This window comes from Mus pahari, chromosome 6 (genome assembly GCF_900095145.1).
Source record: "Mus pahari chromosome 6, PAHARI_EIJ_v1.1, whole genome shotgun sequence".
Taxonomy (NCBI): Eukaryota; Metazoa; Chordata; class Mammalia; order Rodentia; family Muridae; genus Mus; species Mus pahari.
The window spans coordinates 6382983-6394670 of record NC_034595.1 but is presented as its reverse complement, the minus strand read 5'-3'; the positions used below and the strand labels follow the sequence as shown (position 1 = coordinate 6394670).

The 11688-nt window shown below is 38.4% G+C and overlaps 1 pseudogene; it reads right to left on the bottom strand.

Moving 5' to 3' along the window:
• Window positions 1–2473: 2473 nt before the first annotated feature.
• On the bottom strand, window positions 2474–3097 carry LOC110323731 (annotated as a pseudogene).
• Window positions 3098–11688: the final 8591 nt, after the last annotated feature.

The following is an 11688-nucleotide window of genomic DNA, read 5'->3' as shown; positions in this document are numbered from 1 at the left end:
AGTGAAGATATTTTTTCAGTCCATAGGCTGCTGTTTTGTCCTGTTGACAGTGTCCTTTGCCTTACAGAAGCTTTTCAGTTTCAAAAGGTTCTATTTATCAATTGTTGATCTTAAGTCCTGAGTCATTGGTGTTCTGTTCAGGAAATTGTCTCCTGTACCAATGTGTTCAAGGCTCTTTCCTATTTTCTGCTCCACTAGGTTTATTGTATCCAGTTTTATGTTGAGTTCCTTGATCCACTTGGACTTGAATTTTGTGCAGGGTAATAAATATGGATCTATTTGCATTCTTCTACATGTAGACATCCAGTTAGACTAGCAACATTTGTTGAATATGCTTTCCTTTTTCCATTATATGGTTTTGGAACCATGTAGAAAATCAAATGTCCATATCTGTGTGGGTTTACTTCTGGATCTTTGGTTTGATTGTATTGATCGATGTGCCTGTTTCTGTACCAATACCATGCAGTGTTTTTTTTTTTTTTTTTTTTTTTTTTTTTTTTTTTTTTTTTTTTTTTTTTATCACTATTGCTCTATAGTACAGTGTTAGGTCTGGGATGGTGATTCCTCCAGAAGTTCTTTTAGTGTACAGGATTATTTTAGGTATCCTTTTTTTCTTTCTTTTTTTTTCATACAAAGTTGAGAATTGCTCGTTAAAGGTCTGTAAAAATTGTGTTGGAATTTTGTTGGAGATTGCATTAAATCTGTAGACTGCTTTTGGTTAGATGGCCATTTTCACTATATTAATCCTACTGATCCATGGCATGGGAGATGTTTCCATCTTCTGATATCTTCTTCAGTTTTGTTCTTCAGGGATTGCAGTTCTTGTCCTATATATATTTTACTTGCTTGGTTAAAGCTACACCTGCATATTTTGCATTTTTTGTGGTTATTGAGAAGGGTGTTGTTTCACTAATTCCTTTCTCTGTCCATTTATCATTTGTATAGAAAGGCTACTGATTAATTTGAGTTAATTTTATATCCAGTCACTTTGCTGAAGTTGTTTGTCAGCACTAGGAGTCCTCTGGTAGAATTGTAGAGATTGCTTACATATCCTAACATATCATCCCAAATAGTAACACTCTGACTTCTTATTTTCTAACTTGTATTCCCTTGATCTCATTTTGTTGTCTTATTGCTCTTTATAGAACTTCAAATACTATATTGAATAAATATGGAGAGAGTGGAGCAGTCTTGTCTTGTCCCTGATTTGAATGGAATTGCTTTAAATTTTTCTTCATTTAATTTTATGTTGGCTATTGGTTTGCTGTATATTGCTATAAATATGTGTGGATATCTGCGTTGAATTCCTTGTCCCCTCAAGTTTTTTAACAAGAAGGATGTTTCAACATCTATTGAGATGATCATGTCACCTTTGTTTTTCAGTTTGTTCATATAGTGTATTATGTTGATGGATATTCATATATTGAACTATCTTGTAACCACGGGAGGAAGCATACTTGATCATGGTGAAGGATGTTTTTTATGTGTTTTTTATGCAGTTTGCAAGAATTTTATTGACTATTTTTGTATTGATATTCATAAGTGAAATTTGTCTGAAGTTGTCTTGCTTAGTTTGTGTGGTTTAGGTATCATAGTAACTGTGGTCTCATAGAATGAACCCATGCTTGGTTTTATTGATTCTTCATATTGTTTTCTTTGTTTCTAATTGGTTGATTAGAGCTCTGAGTTTGGCTATTTCTTGTTGTCTACTCCTCTTGAGTGTATTGGCTTTTTGTTCTAGAGTTTTCAGCGGTGCTGTTAAATTGCTAGTATGAGATCTCTTTAATTTCTTTATGAAGGTATTTACTACTATTAATTTCCCTCTTAAGACTGCTTTCATTGTGCCCCATAAGTTTGGGTATGTTGTGCCTTCATTTTTATTGAATTCTAGAAAGTCTTTAATTTCTTTCTTTACTTTTTCCCTGACCAAGTTATCAACTACAGAGTTGTTCATTTTCCAAGAGAATGTGGGCTTTCTGTTGTTTCTGATGTTGAAGTCCAGCCTTGGTCCATAGCGATCTGATAAAATACAAGAGGTTATTTCAATCTTCTTGTATCTGTTGAGGCTTCCTTTGTGTCTGATTATATGGTCACAGACATTCTACTCTCATTAGGATCAATAGTGCAGACTGGGATGTTTTCTCCTCAAGCCTAACTATTGCTTAATACATTGAAGAAGGTGGATTTCCCAACATTTCACAATCTAACATTACCAATTTTCTGTGAGGTTCCAAGTCTTCCAATAATAGGAGGTCGTTTAATTCCATCTCCTCCGTTTTTGGGGGAACATCATGCACAGGTTCCTGGCCTGCAAAGACCAGTGTTGCTGCTGGCTACTGGAGATGAGGAGAAACGCAGAAAGAGTGCAGCCCTGTCCCTCTGCTGATCTGTACCTATTATTATTATTATTAATTATTAATTATTATTATTATTTTGGCTTATGGAAAATTTATTGCAACTTTCCAACAGCGCATTACTTTTTCTTTTCAATATCTTGCTCTGCAGCTTCCTTCGCCCTTTTTGCTTGGATGCCAAAGAGCCAGGCATTGGCACAGGCCATTCAGAGACTGGCAAAAGCCTTAAAGTTCTTCTTTTCTTCGTGATGACTCTGGTCTTTTCCTTTTTGTACACATTCCAGATAGGCATCACAGGTCCTGTCAGCTGGGTGGCCAGTTTAAGTTCTTCAGCAGAACTGTCTCCCTTCTTTGGAGCAGAAGGCTTCCTGGGGGAAAGCAAGAGCTTGGAGCGGTACACTTCAGGCGCTGCACATTGGCCTGCAGTTATTCACTGGATCTCTTTTGCTTCCTTGGGTCCACAGAGATGCTGCTGGTGCGAGCCTTTTTCTTGTGGATTCCAGCCACCCTGAATTCCTCCAGGCTGACGCCCCTGCCAGCAGGGACGTTGGTGTGGTATCTAATTGTAGGGTACCTCAAGATGGGCCTGATGGGGACGGACTCAGGAGGAGGGGCAATGTGCTTTCGCCTGTTGGGCCTTGCGCCTGTGGAACTGCTAGCTGATTGAACCAAGTGTCCACTTGCTGCTGCCAATCCTTGTGGAAGTGGGGCTTCAGGATCATGCTATTCCGGCTGGGCACCATGGCCTTCTCCTCTACAGGAGAACAGCCCAGCGGAAAGCCTATTTTATTACTTTTAAATAATTTTATTTTTAGATCCAAAAAAACATGGGGATAATGGTGATGAGCTAGCTATTGTTATGCATGAAGCTTTCAATTATAAGGTACTAAAAATACCAACTATTTATTTTCAGTTTTAAAGAAAATGTTTAAAGCAAGTGTGTGTGTGTGTTATTTTTATTTTATTTTTTTATAAATCTTGCATCTGAGGAGCACTTTTCATCTGGATGACACTGCACCTAAGCAAATTGTTATCATCTTTGCATCCCTTAATAGCATTGAGGCCTAATGGTGTTAAAGATGGAGAAATTTGAGAGTTTATAACCTCAGGTTGTTAGAAATGATGAAGGCTACACTAGGATTTTAATATTTAGGAAAAAGTGGTGTTATGGAAAAAGCAGCAAAGGATTTTTTGGTATTTGAAAGCAACTAGTTCCTTATCAATTATTAATTCACATAAGAAAAACAGCTATGATGGCACAGGTCAGATACTTGTACATAGGCTATAAATATAGATGAATAATTCATTTTTCTATTAATTTTGAATTTATAGGCCAACTGGTAAGAATCCACTCTTTTCCCTCTTTGATGAGGTTATGCCTGGGACAAAACACTGCACTGCCAGTAGTAGTGTGCGAGGAGAGTACTAGTAAGAAAATAAAAATTCACACCCTTAGATTAATCATATTTCAGCTGTGTCTCATTTGTAGATTTTTATGAGGTTTTGAAGAAGTTACTAGTATTTACTGTCATAATTTTTCATTATTCCATGCTTGTGATTCCAGGAACTGAACACGGGACTTGGGCACACTAGCGAAGTCTTACCCTGTCCCAGCTCCATTCATGGCTTCATGCCATTCATTCATCTGGGGTAACCTTAACTGTGGATGTGTCTGTCTTAGACTGCTAGTCGTTGGAAAGGCTTTGGCAAATAATATTTTCCTCATTGGGTTTGTGTTGTCAAGTTCTTTTTAAAAAACATTCTTCTCTCATATAATACACCCTGATCAGGCTTCCCAGGAATATCAACGAAATATAGCATAACAAGATACAATATCATCAGGCACAAATGCTCATATCAGTGTTGAGCAAAGCAACCTAGGAAGAAGAAAATGGCTCCAAGAACAAGCAAGAGTCAGAGACACCCTCCACTTCCATTGTTAGGAGTCCCACCAAACCTCCAGGCTACTCAACCATAAGGTATATGTACAGGACCTATCATAGACCCATGTAGGCTTTGATATTGTCTCTGTGAGGTCCTATGACCCCTACTTAGTTGGTTCCATGGGCTGTTTGCTCCTGATCTCAAGCCCCCTGACTCATACAATCTTTTCTACCCTTCTTCTATGTGGTACCCTGAGCTCCTCTTACTTTTTGGCTTTGAGTCTCTGCACCTTCTCCCATTATCTGCTGGATGATGCCTGTCTTATGATGACTGTGCTGGGCACTGATCTATAGGTATAACATTTGGAATCCTATAGGTATAGGATATCATTAGGAATAATGATATGATTCTGGGAGACAGAAAGCATGAGTACTGTAAGAAGCATTTATTTTCCAGATAGTCCATTTGTACTGTTTGTTTTTTTTAATCTGGGCTAGCCAACTTCCTGTTGTCAGGTTCTTAATTTACTGTTTTTTTTTCCTCTGACATTGCTTAGTTAAAATTCTAGCATGTTTTACTGTAACTCTCAATTTTCCACCTAAGTCAGACAATAAACCTGATGATCCCAAGTTGACATTCATTCAAGGGCACCCTATACTGATGCTTCTAAGATAAATGTCCAAACTGGAGAATCTGGGAGGATCCCATTCTGATGAAAAGGTTATTCATGTAACACATTTATTGAGAAGTTGCTTTAATCAAATAGGATGAAGAGGTCAAGAGATTTGGTGCTGACTCTCATTCACTGGGTGTATACTTGTGTTGATAATAGAAATGAATCCATTATCCACACTCAGCCTGCCTGAGGCAGATCCCATCACTTGTGAAGAACAGCCTAACAATAAAAAAAAATACATTTTCCTTGCTATAGCTCAGTGTTCAAGTATATCATTTTGACATAAAACAGATGTGACAAAACTGGTTCAAAAATGACAAGATTTAGCTAGGATATATTCCTGAAAACAAAATTGTTGGCCCCATAGTCATGGTCATGCTGTAGATGGAAGAGCATTCTTCCAGAAATGTAAAGCATACATACAGTAAACCAGGAGAGCACTATGTGGGGCTGTTTAAGTTTTGTTTTCCTAACTCCAAAGTGCAAATGGTTATCTGGGAAACAAATGCATCTTATAGTACTCAAGTATTCTGTCACTGAGGAAACAATGCTCATTTGCTGGACAGATGACAATGTTAGAGACACAATAGCAATTATGGACAATGTTATTTATTCTGAGATAAATAGTAGAGTATAAATAGTAATTAAATCCTGTTATGAAAGAATCACAAGTATAATGTTGAAATCAAGTTTAATTGCTTCATATGTATATATACTTCAAAGAGGAATTACACCTTTCAAAAAATTCAAGAACTTTCTCCCTATCTGTGTGAAGTGTGGGTATTTCCCAGCTGTTCAAAAATTAAATGTAGTTAAGATATAATAAATGATTGCTTTTTCTCTAGTTGCAAATCTGTTTGTTTCCTTTGTTGAAAAAGGTAAAGAAATGTTTAGTTAAGGTTAATTATACTTTAATTTTTATTTCTTTTCACCTTGACCCTTAAGGAAAATTCAATGCAGATATTCATCGTAGATAGAGTCAGAAAAAGTCTTTCCCATTTAGATGAGATAAGTGTTACTTCATCAAAAGAACACAGATAAGGAAGATATCTGCCATAAAAGTAGAGAATATGCGAATATCTGATAGTATTAGAGATCCATTCGTGGTTGAGTTCATTTCTTTTAATTTAAAATAGATTCATCTCCCATACAATTCCAATGACATTTTCCTCTTCCCCAATTCAGACATACTTCCCCCTGTTTCCCTTCAAAAAGGTGCAGGTCTCCAAGTGACAACACAGGAACAACAAAATAAGATACAACATGACAAGGCAAAGGCTTCATATTGAGAATAGATAAGGCAACCCAATAGGAGAAAAAGGGTCCCAAGAACAAGCAGTAGAGTCAAAAACACCCTGTCTTCCACCTTTAGAAGTCCCATAAAACCACTGAGATAACAACTACAACCTATATGCAGAGGACCTGGTGTGGACCCATGTAGGCCTCTACTTGAGTTTCAGTCTCTGTGAGCTCATGTGAGTCCTGCTTGGTTCATTCAGTGGGCCATCTTCTCCTGGTGTCCACTATTCTGACTCCTGCAATCCTTCTTTCCTCTTTTCTGAGAGATTACCTGATCTCTGAGGGGAAGGACTCAATGGAGACCTGTGGTCTAGACTCTCTCTATATATAGTGTCTGGTTGTGGGTCTCTGCACTTGCTCCCAATTTGCTGCTAACAGAATCCTTTCTGATGACAATTGGACAAAGGAACCAATGAATGAGTACAACAGAATATCTTTACGATTAATTTTATTAATTTTCTAAGACCAGTTGTGTTTGACTCTACCCTTGGTTTCTGGGCTATCAAATCTCTTGTTTCTGCCCATCCAGGCAGTATAGGGTATGTGTTCCCTATCTTGCTATTGGATTCATGTTAAACCACACAATCATTGGACAGTCACATGAATTCCATGCTTCCATTGCCCCACCACATCTTTCAGGCAGTACAAATTATAGCCATAAGGTTCTGTGACTGTGTTGGTGTCCAGAGTTTAGAATGCAGGGGGAAGGTTCCATGCAGTTATCAGCTCTCTACTATCAATGAGCTGTGTGTATGTTGTCCTCAGCAATGAGACTGTTCTGTCAGTTTTCTGGGAAAGTGACCCTCTGCATAGTATCATTCTGGGTTGTTTGGGGATCTTCATGGGACCCCCTCAGCAACAGCTTGAGCAAATGCTATGCTGCCCCACCACTGGAAGCCTTGCCTGGCTAAAAATGTTCAGATTCTGCATCTGCCAATACTAAAAGCCCTCACTAGGGTCATCCTCACAGATTCCAGGTACTTTCCACTTTTCTAGCTTTCCACCGCCCCCAACAAATGTCCCCCAATTCCAGCTGGCTCTCCCACATTTTCTTGCTCCACCCTTTCCCCCCACCTGATCTTTCATGTTCCTGACCAGACTTGACTAGTTCATCTACAAAAATCTATTCTATTTCCCCTTCTAGGGAGATATCCATGCTTACTCTTTAGAGCCCTCTTCTTAACCTAATCTCTCTGGGTCTGTGTATTGTAGCTTGATTATCATTTACTTGAGTCTGGGTTATTTCACTCAGTATAATTTCTATGAGTAGCATCCCTTTGATTGCAGATTTAATGATGCCATTTAAAAAATATCTGAATAATACTCCAGTGTGTAAATGTACCACAGTTTCTACATCCATTCTTCGAGGTTGTTTTCAGTTTGGGTTCCCGTGATTAGTGCCAAGATGAACAAAGTTTTACAAGTATCCTAATGATAGGGTGCAGAGTCCTTTGGGTAAATACCCAAGAATGGTATAGCTGGGTCTTTAAGCAGATCCATTCTCAATTTCCTGAGGAACAGCCATATTTTATTTCCATAGTGGCTTGACAAAATTGCGCTCCCACCAGCAATGGAGAAGTGTTTACTTTCCTCCACACCCTCACCAGCGTGAGCTGTCACTTGTGTTTTTGATCTTAGCCATTCTGACAGGTGTAAAATGGAATCTCAAAGTAGTTTTGATTTGTACTTCCTGGATGGCTAAGGATGTTGATCATTTTTTAAAGTGTTTCTCAGTCAATTACGATTCCTTTCTTGAGAATTCTCTGTATAGATTTGTTCTTCAAGTTTTTATTGAATTAGGTTTTTTTTTTAATATCTAGTTTCCTGAGTTCTCTATACATTTTGGTATTAGTCCTCTATTACATGTGGAGCTAGTAAAAATCTTCTTCTATAGTCTGCCAATTTGTCTGATTGACTATGCCCTCTGCCTTAAAGAAGCTTTTCAGTTTCATCAGGTCTCATTTATTGTTGATTTTAGCCCCTACACTATTGGTGTTCTGTTCAGGGAAGCTGTTTCCTGTGCTATGACATTCAAGGTTATAACACATCAGATTTAATGTTTCTGGCTTTATGTTGAGGTCTTTGATCCATTTGGACTTGAGTTTTGTGTGGGTGATAGATATGGATTTATTTGCATTTTTCTACATACTGACATCCAGTTTGACCACCACCATTTGTTAAAGATGTTTTCTTTTATCTAGTGTGTATTTCTGGCTTCTTTAGAAAACATATACAAACATTCCCATTGATAGTTTTTGATGGATAATGGGGTTACCTCTCCAGAAACCATAATGAGATGAAAATACCATAAGTAGAAGTGCATTTAATATCATTAAGTTACTGGAAACTATAGCTTAACAGCACTATTGATTATTGGTTGCTTATTCTTGTGATTGGAAATCAAACTTGAAGCCAATATTGAGGATCATAAGAGAACAATCTGCCACATTTCCTATCCTTGGAAACAATCAAAATTCAAATTTAAATTAAAGTTTCTACTGGATGCATGTCAGTTCTGTACCACCATAGAGTTGGTGAATTATAAGATGAAACATCAAATTCTAAGACAATATTTTAAATGGAGTGTCTTAAAAATTTGACAAAGTAATTTCACTTAAAATTTTTATTCCTCTTGGGTAGATAGAACATGATGTCCTTGGAATGAAGTCTTCTGATAGCTCTTTCCTTGCAGACACCACAGGTTCATCATCCCATCTGACACCACACTACCTTCACTGAAACCAGGGAAGCCAGATAACAGTCTATAAAAACATATTTTACTATATCCAAACAAAAATGTAAGAAGGAAGAGTTGATTTTTCCCATCTTTGAACTCCAAGTAGCCAAATATGAGAAAAAGATACCTTCTCAGTGTAAAGAAAGAATGAAATCCATACCAAGACTTTAAACTGGAGACCAGACCAAACACAATTCAACTCAGAACTGAGGAAAGGCCTAAAGTCCTGATTCCTATGTATCTCTGTGACTGCCTTAGGCCAGGAGAATGGTTGCAACCACCACTCTACTAGACTTGGGCTTTAGAACAGGGAGAAAAAAGTTCCCCTTTGGGAAGTAGGACTTTACATTTCTGTATTGGACTTCAGTGTCAGGTCTATTGCTGTGTTTAATAGTCTCAGACAGGGTCTGTCTTTGAGGATTGGGCAGGATAACAAACACAATACTTAATACTTGTTAGGTTCATGAGATCCCATCTCCAGGTTTTCCTGTGGGTGCAGTCTGTAGAATACCTCCAGTGCCACAGAAAGCTAGATGGCTCCAATCTATGTGATTTCCATTTCAGTTAGCATCATCTATGTGGTTGATTGCACAGTTAGTAACCAGTCATAACCCACATCAGCAGTAGGGGGTCCAGAGCAGTCCAATGTAGGTCTTGGTGTTCTGCTAGGATTGGCAGGATTTGGGCTCAGACTTTGACCCATTTCAGAAGTGGTGTATCACATGGACAATGGGGCTGGTTTATCTACAGTGACTATGCACAGAACTAAAAATCACCATGCTGTTTTGACATGTATTTTATTTTTCTTGTGGTTTTTGTTAGGGACTTCTTATTTTGCAATCATATCAAGTTGCTATTATTTCAAAACAAATTGTTACAATAAAAAATTTTATTTCAAGTTCACAGTAAGTATAAAGTGAAATCTATAACAGACAAAACAGAATCTCAAAAAAAGTATCACAAGATATTATGAGAGCCAATCATTTAAACACAAAGAAAAGCCATAGTAAGGAAAGAAATACAATAAAAGTAAGAAGTAAGGTTTACAAGTATAAGATCTTAATTGTTAATAATCCCTTGGAATATGAGTGGATAAATTATTTTAATAATATATAGATACTAAGTAGGTTGTAATTTGTCCAATTGTATGTGTTTTCCAAAACTACTTTACCTCCTAAGATTAAAATTCAATTTACATGAAATATTCCATGTAAACTGAATCCAAAAGAGAAGCAGAATAGATAACTCACAACCAGTTGTATTGCAGTTCTAGAGATCCAACACCCTCTCCTGGTATTCTGCAACCAGGCAATAAAGTAAAGTAGAGTTTAAAGACAATGGAAAGACAAAGAAGGGCTGGGAAACAGCTCAGTCACTAAAGTGGTTGGTGTGCAGGAGAGAGGACCAGGGTTTAATACCCAGAACTCATAAAGAAAGCAATAGATGTCTGTGAGCATCCACTTCTGTATTTGCCAGGCACTGGCATAACCTCCCACAAGTCAGCTATATCAGGGTCCTTTCAATGAAATCTTGCTGGTATATGCAATAGTGTCTGGGTTTGGTGGCTGATTATGGGATGGATCCCCCGGTGGATCAGTCTCTGGATGGTCCATCCTTTCACCTCAGCTCCAAACTTTGTCTCTGCAACTCCTTCCATAGGTATTTTGTTCCCTATTCTAAGGAGGAATGAAGTATACACACGTTGGTCTTCCTTCTTCTTGATTTTCTTGTGTTTTGCAAATTGTATCTTGGGTATTCTAAGTTTCTGGGCTAATATCCACTTATCAATGAGTGCATATCAAATAACTTCTTTTGTGATTGGGTTACCTCACTCAGGATGATATCCTCCAGATCCATCCATTTGCCCAAGAATTTCATACATTTATTGTTTTTAATAGCTGAGTAGTACTCTATTTTGTAAATGTACAACAGTTTCTGTATCCATTCTTCTGTTGAAGGACATCTGGGTTCTTTCCAGCTTCTGGCTATTGTAAATAGGGCTGCTATGAACATAGTGGAGCATGTGTCCTTATTACCAGTTGGAACATCTGGATATATGCCCAGGAGAGGTATTGCTGGATCTTCTGGTAGGATGGAGCACAGGGCCTCCAATGGAGGAACTAGAGAACGTACCCAAGGAGCTGAAGGGGTCTGTAACGCTATAGGCAGAACAACAATATGAACTAACCAGTACCCCCAGAGCTCGTGTCTCTAGCTGAATAGGTAGCAGAAGTCCTAGTCAGCCATCACTGGGAAGAGAGGCCCCTTGGTCTTGCAAACTTGATAAGCCCCAGTACAGGGGAATGCCAGGGCCAAGAAGTGGGAGTGGGTTGGTCGGGGAGCAGGGTGCGCGGAGGGTACTGGGAATTTTTGGAATAGCATTTGAAATGTAAATAAAGAAAATATCTAATAAAAAATTAAAAAAAAAAAGAAAGAAAGCTGATCATGATAGTTTGCTGTTTGTGATCTCAGTTCTGAGAAGCTGAGACAGGGGTATCTCTGGGCTTCCTGTGCAGCCAATCTAGCCTGCTTAGCAAATTATAGGTTGGTAAGAGAGCCTGTTTTTTTTTTTTGGGGGGGGGGGAATCGGGCTGTGCACAGACAGCCTGGTTTCCAGTTGAGCTGAGATGCTGAACCCTGGTACCCTGTGGTGATAGTTCATCTACATAGGATGGAAGGAGTTCTCTCATGTCTCCTGGAACTCTGGCTCCTGCCTAAGTTACCGCTCCCCCCCCCCC